The following is a 14,791-nucleotide window of genomic DNA, read 5'->3' on the forward strand; positions in this document are numbered from 1 at the left end:
AGCAGACAACAATTTTCATGTTGTGAATATTCATTGAAGAGGTATGAATGGCATTGCATCTAAAACTTGACATTGATGATTGTGTTCCATATTTAATAATTATCAAATTAAAATAAAGATAAATTATATTCAACATGATGAAAGAATCCAACTTCTGATATGATCTAATGACTGTATTCAGTAAGTACTATTTTTAGTTTATAAATACTAGGATCTCTTTTTTTTTCCTGCAAGACTTTAGACCTATTTATTTTCTGAGAGGCTAATACTATTTTGTAATAGTATTTTTTTTTTAATTTTTGAGTTAGTCAATGAACTGTAACTTAATCATCTGGTTTTTATCAAAGGATGAGAATATATCTTTAATTTAAATTAGGATTAAGCACATAATGACAATAATAACAAAATCTTTCTACATGAAGTCACTATTTGACAACTTAATATGGTAATTAGTATTCATAACAAGACATCCCTATCCAGCTTCTATAAAAAGGACTGTATGAGCATGGGGTGGGGGGTGGAGAGGACAAAGGATTAATTTTGAAGATTCATTATTTCAAAGAAAAGCAGCCCTTGAGCAATTCAAACTAATGACCAGTTAAAATTACTCCCTTAGTTGTATTCAGCAAGCGGATGTAACTGAAAACTAAATTCAACACTTCCTTTTATTAAGTTCTTCCTGAACAATTTGTCTTAAACACTGTTCTCCACATATAATTAACAAAACGAACACTATTCTGAAAATTTGTCAATACACTCTATATTACAATCCTGAAAAAGAAATAGCAGGAGGTTAGACAAGAATACTTTTCATTAATGGCATGAGTTTCTGGCAGAGAGAAAACCTCCTCTCCAGCGGACAGTTTAAGATAGTGCATATTTTTCTGCTTCAATGGAGAGGGAAAGTCCAAAAGATTCTACATGACCTTTGAAGATTTTCTTCCACTTTTAAATAATCTTCCAATAATTTTTACCTATCGTCTCATGTAAAAGACAGATAATGTTATATCATTTAATAGCTCATTGAAACTATAATTTGAACATTTAAACTTACCTATATAAGAAGTATGCCAACCTTCCAAAAAATGCAATTAATCATCCCACTTATTTAGGCAAATAACTCTTTCCCTCCAAGCATTTGCAGCTTCCCTTGACCTTTTCTTCCCCCGGCTTTATTGAAGTATACTTAGTGTACAAAAAACTGCACATAATTAATATATTCAATTCGGTGAGTTTGGACATCGTATACATTTGTGTTACCACAATCAAGGTAATAAACATATCTATCACCTCCAAGTTTCCTCCAAGTTTGTTTGTTTATTTGTTTTGTTTTGGCAAGGACAATTAACACAATACCTTTCCTCTTAAAAGTTTAAGTGCACAATACCTTATTGTTAACTACAAACACTATATTGTACAGCAGAACTTTGGAACTTACCCATCTCTTATACTGTAACTTTATACCCATTGAGCAACAATTCCCCATCCTTCTCACCCCATCCTCTGGTAGCCACCATTCTACTGTCTACTTCTATATGTTTATTTTAGATGCCTCATATAAGAAGAATCATTCAGTATTTGCCCTACTGTGACTAATTTAATTCACTTAGTAAATGTTTTCCAGGTCCATCCATATTATTATAAATGGTATGATTTGCTTCTCTCTTAAGGCTGAATAAATTCCATTTTCTTTATCCATGTATCTTGTCAATGGACATTTGGATTATTTCCATACCTTGGCTACTATGAATGATGGTATAATGAACATGGGAGTGCACATATCTCTTAAGATCCTGACTTCCATTTTTTGGAGTATATACCCAGAAGTGGCATTGTTGGATCATATGGTAATTTTATTTTTAATTTTTTTGAGAACCACCACACTGTTCTCCAAGTGACTGCACCGTTTTACATTCTCACCAACACTGCACAAGGGTTCCAATTTCTCCATAACCTCATTAATACTTGCTTTCTTTTGTTTTCTTAATAATAGCTATCCTAACAGGTGTAAGATGATACCTCACTGTGGTCTTGATTTGCATTTCTCTGATGTTCAGTAATGTTGAACATCTTTTCAAATATTTCTTGGTTTTGTATGTCTTCTTTGGAGGAATATCTGTTCAAGTCCTTTTATTTTAAAATCAGGTTATTTGTTTTTGCTTTTGTTTTTTGCTGTTGAGTTGTAGGAGTCTATGTTTGGAAATTCATCCCTAATCAGTTATATGATTTGCAAATAATTCCCCCATTCTATAGATGGCCTTTTCATGTTATTATTTCTTTTGCTGTGCAGAAGCTTTATGCTTGATGTAGTCCCTTTCATCTATTTTTCCTTTTGTTGCTTGCACTTTTAGTGTCATACCCAAGAAATCATTGTGAAGATCAATATCAAGAAGTTTTCCCTGTTTTCTTCTAGGTTTTATGGTTTCCGGTCTTATGTTTAAATCTTTACTCCATTTTGAGTTAATATTTCCTTGACCATTAACCCTTGACCAGATCTTTCACCAAATAAAATTTTGGTGAATGTTATGTGGACACCAGATAAAATTTCTCCTTTTGCCAGGGCAACTAAATTGGCATTTGACAAAACACTGCAGAGCAGGTAGATAGAAATCTAATTTTTTTCTTTATTCCCTACTTGCTGTACTAACTAATAAATATGCAGAATTAAAAGATAAATAATAAGAGATTAAGTTATTTGTTTAATAAGTAGCAAAATAAGGTCTTTGCCTTCAGGGTAGATTTGGGTAACTTTCATGAAACAGGCCTGGTAAATTTTCAAGCTATCAAGCCACCACACCCAGTTTCCAGGGTGACAAAAATATAATATTTTCTACTCTTGTTTGTCCTCAAACTGATTTAAAACCATAATATATGTACAAGACAAATATTCCACAATTTTCTGTGACACTTTAACCAACCCTTAATTAACAAGAATATCAGTTAGTCTAAATTGGTATTTCCTTGTGTTTACTCCCATTAACTGAGAAATTATATTTGTATATTCAATTAATCCTTATACAAACAAATTTATGTGAAATGTTGGTTACAGAGATGTCATATGAAAATAGACAGAAAATCTAAATTTCATAAATTCTATTTGTAATACATTTTAGACAGAGTTAGTGAGCTCACCACACTCTGTTGAACCATATTATCACTGAAATTTGGTAGAATGAAGGTTTAGAACTTGAGCTAGAAAGTTTACATATTTTAAGCCAATAGGATATTTATGTAAACATTTTTCTCATTCTAGCTGCTGTATAATTTTTATATTCTAGGCACAACTTTGCATTTATGCTTCAGATAAAACCATGCTTTCAAAGCTTAACTCAAAAATTCAGTTGTAGCTGTCATTATCTCAAAACTCATATAATAGTACTATTGTCTTGGAGAGGAGGATCTACCTGTTTGTTGGGTAGAGGTTGAGAGAGCTGTATGTAAATAAAAGCTCCAGCATTTATATTATTTATGCCACAACAGTGAGAGGCCCGCGTACTGAAAAAAAGAAAAAAAAAAAAAAAAAAAAAATCTGTACCCATTCAGGCTCAATCCCTGGTGGGGAAACCGAGATCCCACATGCCGCGCAGTGTGGCCCCCCCGCAAAAAATAATACAAATGAATGTATATAGCAAAGCACAAACAGACTCACAGATATCGAAAACTAGTGGTTTCCAAAAGGGAAAGAGAAGGGGGAGGGGCAAGTTAGGCATATAGGATTAAGAGACACAAACTAAGCAACAAGGATATATTGTATAGCACAGGGAAATATAGCCATTATCTTGTAATAACTTTTAATGGAGTATAATCTGTAAAAATACTGAGTCACTATGCTATACACCTGAAACAAATATAATATGTAAATTCACTATACTTCAATAAAATGTTTTAATTAAAAAATAAAAGAAATTAAAAACAAACAAAAAAAGTCTGTACCCAATGAATATGTCATATCCTACACTTCAAAGAGTATTCTCTTTGTACTGGATGATTGTGAAAGAACCAAAATGGAGAAAACCTGAATGAGTGTCCCAGAAAAAGCAAGCTAATAGTGAGGGCAAAGAAGCACAAAGAAAGTGTGGCAACTGGATACAAACTCTGACCCTGTTTTGTAGTCATAGGAGAAAATTTTTAATTCTAGCTGCCCTAACCAATATAAGGTTGAAAAATATTCAATCCAGAAGCTTAAAATTAAAAAAAGAAAGAAAGAAGAAAGGAAGGAAACTGATGTTTGGGGGAGTAATTATGAAAACAAAGGAACATACCAAGGGCTGGCATTCAGAAAGAGTTCCTCATATCCTTCTCTATGTACAAGTCCCGAGACTTTGATTACATGAGCTAAGAACAAGTGGTATTAGAAATAGGACATGGAGGGTTGAAGGCAGGCTTAGGTCACTAGGTTTAGATAAATGATCATCTTCATCAACCTACAATTAACATCAAAATGAGAGGGAGCTCTATAAGGTAGAGTCCCTTCATTCCTAGTTCTGACAACTCTGCTTTTTTTGGCCAAGGATAACTAAACAATGTAACAAAGGCGATAAATTATAACTTGAATAAACATATAGCAGAATACTTTGGAAAATGAGGCCCACTAAGAAAGTTTTACAAGAAAAAAATGTGTAGGCCTTTAACGAAGACTTGGAGTTACCAGGGAGACGATGCATTTAAGACAAACATCACACAAACACTCCCTGCCTTTTAAATAAAAATGAAGCCCTGAGTGACACATCGTCAGGGTCTTTTAAAAAGAGACCTCAAATGCAGCATTCCTTCTAGCCGAAAACCATGGAAAACGCCATCTGTTTTGCATATGTTTTCATCTCTGGGACCAAATTCTGGACTATTGACTTTAATTTCATTTAGAGTTCGGTTTTTTATGTCTTAAAGACTCCTCTGTTGGCGTTTTGTATCTTAGCTTTCCTGTAGAGTTTTAGCTCTCATTTCTTCATTTTTCACTTCACTAGCTGCCTTGGCTGAGAACTTTCCAATTCAACTCTCAGACCTAAGAAACCCCAACTTCAGAGTATCTGGCTCCCAGCCTCTGACAAAGGGAAGGGACAGATCAGAGATTTTTAAAACAATATATTTGAGGGAAGGCAACATGAGAGACATACATTGGGAAGAAGAGAACTCAGCAAGTGTTCTGTCTTGTTCTATCTTCTATGACTCAGCTACCAATACGGTGACCATATATATCTTATCACCAAAGTAGGGACTTTTGAGAATAAAAAGAAGCACTAAATAAACAGGATCCCAGACAGGATATAAACAGAAACTTCCAGGACATACTGGGAATGTATGGTCACCCTAGTTCTAAATGAATTCTAAGGCCACACCAATGATTCCAGAAACAAAAACCAAGTTGGTGAGAAGGGATTGCAGAGAATAACCCACTGTCATCATTGTCAAGGACTTACACTGAGTTTAAAATAATCTTGGGCATTAAAACTTCCTTAGTGGTTTGGTCTTCAAATACTTGCAAAATGGAAGCATACAATTGCCCAAAGTTTAGGGCTTAAACTGGGAGAAATGTAATAAATTCCAAGAATGGAATCCAAGTCACTTGAGACACAGAGCTCTTTGAGACACGAATTAAGCTATGAATTCAACCATAGATTATACATAATAAAAATACATTTTATAACAGTATAAGCATATCTCACATAAATTCATATGTTTCACGCAATAAAACGTAAGTGAAAATTTGCTTTTAGAAGTTAGGCATTATTGAAAGTGGAAGACTATTGTGATATTTCAAAATTTCTCCTTCATTAGTTTTAAATTACTGATGGGCTGTGTCTACTGGCAAAACAGACAAATCATAATGTTTCCTGTAAGCCAGATTTTGAAGTAATATAGAAACATGGATATGTCTGTGTTAATTTCTAAAGCTGCAGTAATGAGAGGAACTCATTTCTCATGACTTAAGCTTCCTGACATTGCTGCTGAGGCTGTAATATCAATAGACCGTTTTTCAGTTATGACATTCAGCTAAATCTAAAAACTAGATTATAACACTCCTAAAAGAAAGGCAGTTCACATTTTGTCAAATGGTTTTGTTTTTAAGTTTTTCCCCTAAAATAAAGTGCATATTTAGTGAAATTTAATTTTCATCAAGATAAGCCACATGATATCATTGCATTTATTACACAGCAAGTGGAGCTTCCTCTTATTCCTTGTCCCCATGAATGTAATTTTGGTGTTGTGTCTAAAGTAGGAAAATTTTTCTCCGTCCTGACAGTCAGGCTCATTTTTGCTTCCTACATTAAGAGTTCATTTTGGGCATCACTGTTTATGTCCCTGACTTTCTTTCCTCATATAACAACTAGAGAGAGAATGCAATATCACTTTAGTAAAACTAAAGAACATGCGATCAAATGGTCTATATTAAGCGTGCATTAGGTGTTCAGCACTAGGTTCCTACAGCCCTGCGTTTCAACCTCTCTGACATTCTCCTAGTGGCTCAAGTTTGAAGACTTAGAATCGTCATTCACAGTTCTCTCACCTTTATTTTTTATACCTAAGGAGTCTCCAGGTCTCTTTGAAACAATAGTCAAATGTGTTTTTGTCATTTCTTCTCCTCTATTACTGAAAGCCTCCTTGTTCTAAATCACACATCAGAAAAGTCTTGTAAATGTAGACATCCTGTTTTCATTCTTGATAGGGAATAACGACCCTTAGACAGGCACTTGCTCAAATATGGACTCTATTTGGGTTTCTGACCTATGAGCATGCTCTGTTGTTATAAACAATGGGAAGAGTGTTTCTTTGACTCACCTAGATTTAAGAAAAATAAGAGAGTGGGAGGGAGGAAGGAGTTAGGACGGATTACCCTTACACGTGCCCTAACAATTTTGTCCCCATTTCCAGAGGCCACGGGAGGTAGTCTTCAGTCCAGAGTAGTCCTTGCTCATTTATCATCTAAGACAGATAGCTAGGAGAATAAAGCGACTCTGGAAAAAATTCACTGAGCTGCTATTAATGGGGTCTGAAATTGTTTGTTTTGATTTTTTCTGCTATGCTTTCCAAGTGATTATATTTTGTCAGTTGAACTGCAGTGTTTATAAAAGGCATTAATAACTATTCTAATGAGGCATTAATTATGCAAAACTGTGGAAATCTTTTATACATGTGCGATACTCCTCCTGAACACCGTCAACTGTCTCATCTTACTTCATCAGTCAATGAACACTTCTGGCCACCTGTTTTGGGTGAGACACTATGTTTGACACTATGTAGATAGTGATATATGATACAGACATGAATCTTAAATCTAGTGCGGGAAAGAGTTAATAAGCACTTAAGCATGTAAATAATAATGTGAGTACAGACTAAGAAAAATGCTAAATATAAAATTAGTAAGGGAGAACAGACAGGGACTACTTTGAGGGTGTACCATTTAAAGTGAGACTGGAGTGCTGAGAAGCCATGTGAGGATTTGTGGGGAGAGCATTCCTGGCAAAAGGAAGACTCTGTGCTTCTAAAATAGGAAAGGACACCGTGTGATGAATTGCAATGAGGCCAATTAAGCTTGTACACAGTGAGCAAAGTGGACAAGGGAGATTAAGTTGAATAGATTGTCAGGGGGCTATTGCCCAGGGTCCTTAGGTCACCCTAAGGGTTGGATATTGTGCTCAGTACAATGGGACGCCAAAGAAGACTTTGAAGCAGTGGGTAATGTGATCTGATTTCATCTTCAAAAGAGCACTTAAGCTACTATTTTGAGAACAGATTGGACAGAGTTAAAGAAAAGTAGGAAACCAACTGGGAGACTCTTGAATGTTCCTTATGAGAATAGATGGTTACTTGGTCTTGTGTGGTGGCAGAGAGAGAGAAAAATTGCTAGGACTGAGGTATAATCAAGGAAGACTCTCTGGCTTCTCACTTGAATAACACAGTGGATGACTGTGCTGACTCCCAGGATATGTAATACTTGAGTAGATGTTTGGGGGAAGGGTGGAAAGATCAGAGTTTAATCTTAGGTACTTATGTGTGAAGTGGCTTTGACATCAAATGAAGCTGTCCAATGCTAAGGTGACCTCAATAATAGGGGTCTGTACTGGAGTTCCAAATTTAGGACATATTAGCATATGAATATCACTCAGAAGAAATGGGGACAGATGAGATTGACCAGGGAGAGTATATATAGAATAAACAGCAGCTCAAAAAACTGAGAACTGAGGAACTAAGCAACATGGCACTTTAACACTTAAACATCAGATAAGGGAAGATAAACTGGCAAAAGGAATGAAAAAGGAATTTTCAGAGAGAGAAAAAGAAAACCAAAAGAAAAAGTATGTGTTTCAGGGAGAATGGAGTGGTGAACTCTATCAAATGCTGCTAAACGGTCAAGAAAGGTGAGAACAGTATGACTTCACTCATATGTGGAATCTAAAAAAACAAAACAAAACAAACAAAAACACCGGAACCAAATAAACAAAACAAACTCACAGACAAATGAAGGGGGTTGGAGGTATGCAAAATGGATAAAAAGGGTCAAGTGTACGGTGATGGGTGGTGACTAGACTTTTGATGATGATCACTTTGTAATAAACACAGATGTCAAAACAATGTCATACACCTGAAGCATATATAGTGCATATCAATTTTACTTCAACAATAAATAAATAAATAACTTTATTTAAAAGGAAAAGAAAGATAAGGACATAAAGGTGTTCTTTGGATTTGGCAACAGGGAGCTAGTCCGTAACCATGACAGAGCAGTTTTGGAGGAACCATGGTAACAGAAGCCAGAAGGAGGTGAGCTGAGAAGTGAATGCAGGTTGGCAAAGTAGAAATAGATGTGTAGACAATACTTTCAAGAAGCTTGACTGTGAAACCTACTGGAGAAATGGAGTGGAGAAATGGAGAAAAGAGCTGGAGGAGGATGTAGAGGCTGAGATCCTTTTTTAAGATGGTAGGTATTGATCATACATGTATAATGAAAATAATCCAGTAGAGAAAATACGATAATGCAAAAGTGAGAGGAAATAGATGAAAGAGGAAAGCCTTTCTGAAGGCACGAATGGATCAGATTGACCCAGGGCATAAATGCAAGGACTGGTTGTGGGTAGGAGGAAGGACTTCCCTGTAGTTAGGGGAGGAGAAGGAACTGGAGGCACCATTACACTTGTGGGTTTGCTGATAGAATGCCTTTTGAGATCCCATCGGGTAGGTTCCGCTTTCTTAACGACAATGAAATAGTCACCTCCCGAGGTTGGGGAAAATGAGGGAAAGTATGGGGAACAAAGAAAGGTTGTAAAATCACTCTGAAAACCAATAAAGATTGGTCTTTCAAAAAAAAAAAAGAAACCAAGCATTCAATAAACTATCCCTGAGCCCTGCCCTTGCTGTTTTGAAAGAAAAACAAATAGGTTTAAATAGTACAAATGGAAAATCCACTATGAAGTAAATGATATTTGTTCAAAATCAGTTAAGGAGTACAGGGAGTATTTCTATAAGCCTACATTAAGAACCAGGTAAGAAACAGGATATCCATAGTTCTTAGTCCCTTGGTTAGAGTCAGTATTTACCTTAAAGGACCATAGTGAGAATGGAACTGTGCTGCTGCCCTGTCTCCCCCATTTGCAAGGAAACTTTAATAGATTAACTCTCTTTCAACATGTCTTTAAATTGCATGCATATAATGTCATTCTTACTTGATTTTTAAGGAGAATTTTACATATTATTAAAATTATTTATAAAAGAATTCATAGTTGTTGTAACATTTCAATAACTATAGAAGTTCGGGTAATAAAAAAAGAAATATTTTTACCTTACTCCAAGGTCATTTTCCTGGGAAGCCAATATTATCAGGTAGGCATGAAACCATTCACACTATGTTTTATGTGTATCCAAGCATACACTATTTTCATTCATTTGTTTTTATTTTTGTTCTGACAGCAATGCAATCACACTAATCATTGGTTCTACATTTTTGTCAATAACTATGTGATTTTCCAAGCTGATATTCATAAAGTTAAAATTATTTACAATGATTGCATAGTATCCCATAGTATATGCCTTCCACACTTTATTTTACCACTTCTCCTTTAATGGCAAATTAGATTATTAATTAAAACAATGATGAAAACAAAATTATCAAATCTATATCATTGCATACAGGTCCTCCCCTAACATTTATTGGCCTGAAGAAAGAGTACAAGTAGAGGGTCACATACCATCTGTCTAAATATTTTAAGTTATTAACCAGGTTAAAAAGCTGTTATATAAGTTCTATCTTCCTACTCTGACAAATATACACTTACAATGACCTGGAAGTCCAGCTTGAAATTTCCAATTCTCAGATGTTTTGGTCCCTGGCCATTTGCCCTCCACCTGCTCCACTTCTCAGTCCACTCTGAGGACAGTCCTATAACACAAGGCCTAGTACTCTTCCCTGTGGACACTCCACTCCAGTCCTAACATTTCACCTCACCTGCACTCATCTTACAGATTCTCCTCCTGCAAATAGCCTCCAGTTGGCTACTCCTTGAGCTTAGAGGTGCTGAGAGAAGACAAACTGGGGGGAAAGCCCATTCAGAACTTGGGAGCTGACTCGGGTGATTCGGCAGAGAATTCTGAGCCATGAGGATACAGAGTATGGAATGTGATCCAGGTTGGGGGCCAGGGATCATAGGCTGCAGGACGCCATGACTTTTTCCACCCCATAGGAAAAGGCAGGCAGGCCTGAGCTCTCTAAAGAACAGGGCCAGGAGAGTGCCCCACTGTGACCTGCATATAAGGACAGTACTGATTCCATAGTCATGCATTCATCTCTGTAAGATGGATCACTAGAAGTAGATAGAATTGATGGATAAAAGACTACGATCGTTTTTTATCTGGAAAAATATCCCATCTGATGCATGAAGTATTGTTAGCTATTTATATTAAACTGAAAATGTATGACAGTCTCTGCCTTTGAACCTCAAAAAAATGATGCTTTTTCTTAATATTTTTCTGAACTGATGGTTGAAAAACAACACTATGTGCATTCATATTCCCCTGAGCAGTGGTGAGATTTACATTTACATTTATAATACATTCTTTTATAAATTGCCTGTTAGTATTCTTTGTCTTTCTTGAGAGAATTGTTTGTTTGTTTGTTTTTGTTTTGTTTTTTTTGTTTGTTTGTTTGTTTTGCAGTACGCGGGCCTCTCACTGGTGTGGCCTCTCCCGTTGCGGAGCACAGGCTCCGGACGCGCAGGCTCAGCGGCCACGGCTCACGGGCCCAGCCGCTCCGCGGCATGTGGGATCCTCCCGGACCGGGGCACGAACCCGTATCCCCTGCATCGGCAGGCGGACTCTCAACCACTGCGCCACCAGGGAAGCCCAAGAGAATTATTATTTTTATAGTTTAGCCAATAATATTTACTCTTTCACTTTATATTTAATTAATCTCAGCATTTATCTTTACTGATTGTGTTCTCCAAAATTTTTTTAGTTGTGTTACTTCTAGTATTTTCTAGTTTTTTAAGGTGATCTCTGGCTTGTTTTCAATCTTTGTTTTTTAATTAAGGCTTTTAAAGTCATACATTTTAGTCCAAGTACAAGCTTTAACTGTGTCACATTGGTATTCAACAAATTATTCATATTTTTCAATATAATTAATTAATTTAAATATAATTTGAAATTCAACGTTCAGTTAATTTTTGATCCAGGAATTTAATTTTAAAGGCGTTAATCTTTTCTAACTTGTTCATTTTTATATTAATTGAATTACTGTGACCAGAGAATATGGCTTGCAAAAGTCCTACTTTTTGGAATTTATCATGATTCTCTTGTGACACAGTACTTGATAATTTTAGCAAATATTCTATTGGCAAAAGATCCAATATAGATTATGGATAAGAAACGTGTGTGTTTGTGCACAAGATACTAACTGTGTATACAGCATAAAAGTAAGTGTAGAAGATTGTTGTTTAGAGAAAAGGCCACTAAGGATGTAAATATAAAAATTGGGTATGTGACAGAAAAATCAGCTGAAAAGGATAGAAAAAGATAGAAACAAATAAGCAGAGATCAAAGCAGTGTCGAAGATTTTAGCATGTAAATCCAGGAGCCTATAATCAATAAACACAAACAAGCAGAATTCAGGCATTAGAGAGATTGAGCTTAGGGATCAAGTATTCTCTCAGTGGGAAAATTATATTTCAGAGACAGGCAACCCAGCTGCCAAAATTATAGAGTATGAGCCAACACAGCTGCAAGCAGAAAGACAGACTTGATTCTGAGTTAGTAGCTGGAAGCTTCTGATACCTTCCCCATCTACAGCACAATTGTTACCAGAAAAGGTAGGAGAAATAACATGATCTTATTCTCATTTCCTTGTTTGAAACTACTTTTAATACTTTTATCTTTAAAAAGTATTGTTATATTTACTTCTATTCCGATACTTTCTCTATGTCCTTTTCCAAGTATGTGCAGCATAAGATTTGGTAGTGAACTTGTTTAATAGAAAAACTGTTAATCGTGAATCATAGTTTTAAACTGGGAGAAGAAAATAAGGACCTAGAAAATTGTTCAATCACTTATATGCAGGGAAGACCCTTAAATGAACACACCCAAAGGATAGACTATAGCAACAAGAATTTCCAAAGTACATGGACTTTGATCTACACAACTTAGATTTCAATTTTCGATCTGCCACTTTGAATGTTTTTCTCTACCAAGAAATCTCCTGTGTATATTTGGCTAGTAAGCGGGGACCATCTGCTGTGACACAGATGATGAAAACATACTTCCTGCCCCTCTCATATACTACATTAAGAACTCATTAAAGTAGGCTCCTACTGAATGGTTCCTTAGTGGTAATTTATAAACAGGCTCCAGTAGTTCAGTGGTCTTCAATCTGCTCAGTATAATGCTGAAGAACCCAGAGGGGAATTTTCCAACCTTGACATTAATAGCATGTATTGGGGGACTGTCCTGTGCCTTACAGAATATTTAGCAGCATCCCTTGTCTCTAATCTCTAATTAGCACCTCATCTCTACTTGTGACAACCAAAAATGTCTTCAGATATTTTAAATTGTCCCCTGGGTGGTGTAAAATCACCCGTGTTTGAGAACCACTGGCCTAGAGAGATAACAGAAATGGCTATACAGTTCTCCTCCATTGATGGAGAAGAATTAAAATATTGTGCTATTGTGAAGTAGGCACTTTTGAGATATATTTAACAGTGGTTACATCCACAATTAGTCTCACTCAGAGAAGACATGCTCTTTTATTGTTCCATATATTTGTCATATAAGAAATTGAAACACACCCTGAATTTGAGAAGGTATAATAAATAGCCAAAATAAGGTAAAATTTTCTAAAATCATCATAGAACACCCAGACAAAATAGTTTAGTAAATTAAACTTAACCAAAACTTAAATTTCATATGTTCATCTATTAAAGCTTATTGAAATTCATTCTAATCTCAGAATTTGGGAAAAATATTTTGATGCTTCTTTGACAACTTGAGATAGTCCTTGGTGCCATGTCACCACTGTAGGAAATTGCTACTCCCCTTTTCTCACAATTCGTAGATGGACAGGGTGAAGGATCCAATTGTGGTTTCAAGAAGACACCTGTCTACAATGAATACATACTTTGAGGAAATTTAGGAAGAAAATATAGCCAAGCCAATCCATTCGTGATTCCAGCTAACCTTTCTTTACATTGCAGTTAATGTCGGGTGCAAGTGTCAATAGGAACAAACCAGTTGCAGTTTATTAATGTTGAAAATTCAGCTAAAGCTGATGAAATTTCAATCATAAACAAGCAAATTGTGCTATAATTTGCTATTTTAGTATGCAGTAAATAAATTAATAAAATTATTTTACTTTGCCTAATAAGTAAAACAGAACTTTAAGTACTGAAATTGCACCAGAAAGTCTAAGAAAGGGAGCCTTTTATTAAAGTACAGATTATATTACATTGAGCAATAGAACTGAGAGACTAAAAGAAACATAACACTAACACCATACACAAAAATAAACTCAAAATGGGTTAAAGACCTAAATGTAAGGCCAGGCACTATAAAACTCTTAGAGGAAAACATAGGCAGAACACTCTGTGACATAAATCACAGCAAGATCCTTTTTGACCCACCTCCTAGAGAAATGGAAATAAAAACAAAAATAAACAAATGGGACCTAATGAAACTTAAAAGCTTTTGAACAGCAAAGGAAACCATAAACGAGACGAAAAGACAACCCTCAGAATGGGAGAAAATATTTGCAAACGAAGCAACTGACAAAGGACTAATATCCAAAATTTATAAGCAACTCTTGCAGCTCAATAACAAAAAAACAAACAACCCAATCCAAAAATGGGCAGAAGACCTAAATAGACATTTCTCCAAAGAAGATATACAGATTGCCAACAAACACATGAAAGAATGCTCGACATCATTAATCATTAGAGAAATGCATATCAAAACTACAATGAGATATCTGCTCACACCGGTCAGAATGGCCATCATCAAAAAATCTAGGGCTTCCCTGGTGGCGCAGTGGTTGCGCGTCTGCCTGCCGATTCAGGGGAACCGGGTTCGCGCCCCGGTCTGGGAGGATCCCACATGCCGCGGAGCGGCTGGGCCCTTGAGCCATGGCCGCTGAGCCTGCGCGTCCGGAGCCTGTGCTCCGCAACGGGAGAGGTCGCAGCAGGGGGAGGCCCGCATACCACAAAAAAAAAAAAAAAAAAAAAAAAATCTAGAAACAATAAATGCTGGAGAGGGTGTGGAGAAAAGGGAACACTCTTGCACTGTTGGTGGGAATGTAAATTGATACAGTCACTATGGAGAA

The 14,791-nt window shown here is 36.0% G+C and overlaps 2 long non-coding RNA genes across 4 annotated transcripts in view; one reads left to right on the top strand and one right to left on the bottom strand.

Annotated features, from left to right (window-relative positions):
- The window catches only part of LOC129392481 (uncharacterized), a 460,125-nt gene that overhangs the window by 157,180 nt on the left and 288,154 nt on the right, over positions 1 to 14,791 (bottom strand). The gene's annotated exons all lie outside the window — the stretch shown is intronic.
- LOC114486996 (uncharacterized) overlaps positions 12,223 to 14,791 on the top strand; it is a 28,281-nt gene continuing 25,712 nt past the window's right edge. The window contains exon 1 of the long non-coding RNA XR_003681562.2: positions 12,223 to 12,293. This is a non-coding gene — a long non-coding RNA (uncharacterized lncRNA). The remainder of the gene's footprint in view (positions 12,294 to 14,791) is intronic.

Source organism: Physeter macrocephalus, chromosome 10, assembly GCF_002837175.3.
Source record: "Physeter macrocephalus isolate SW-GA chromosome 10, ASM283717v5, whole genome shotgun sequence".
NCBI classification, from domain to species: Eukaryota; Metazoa; Chordata; class Mammalia; order Artiodactyla; family Physeteridae; genus Physeter; species Physeter macrocephalus.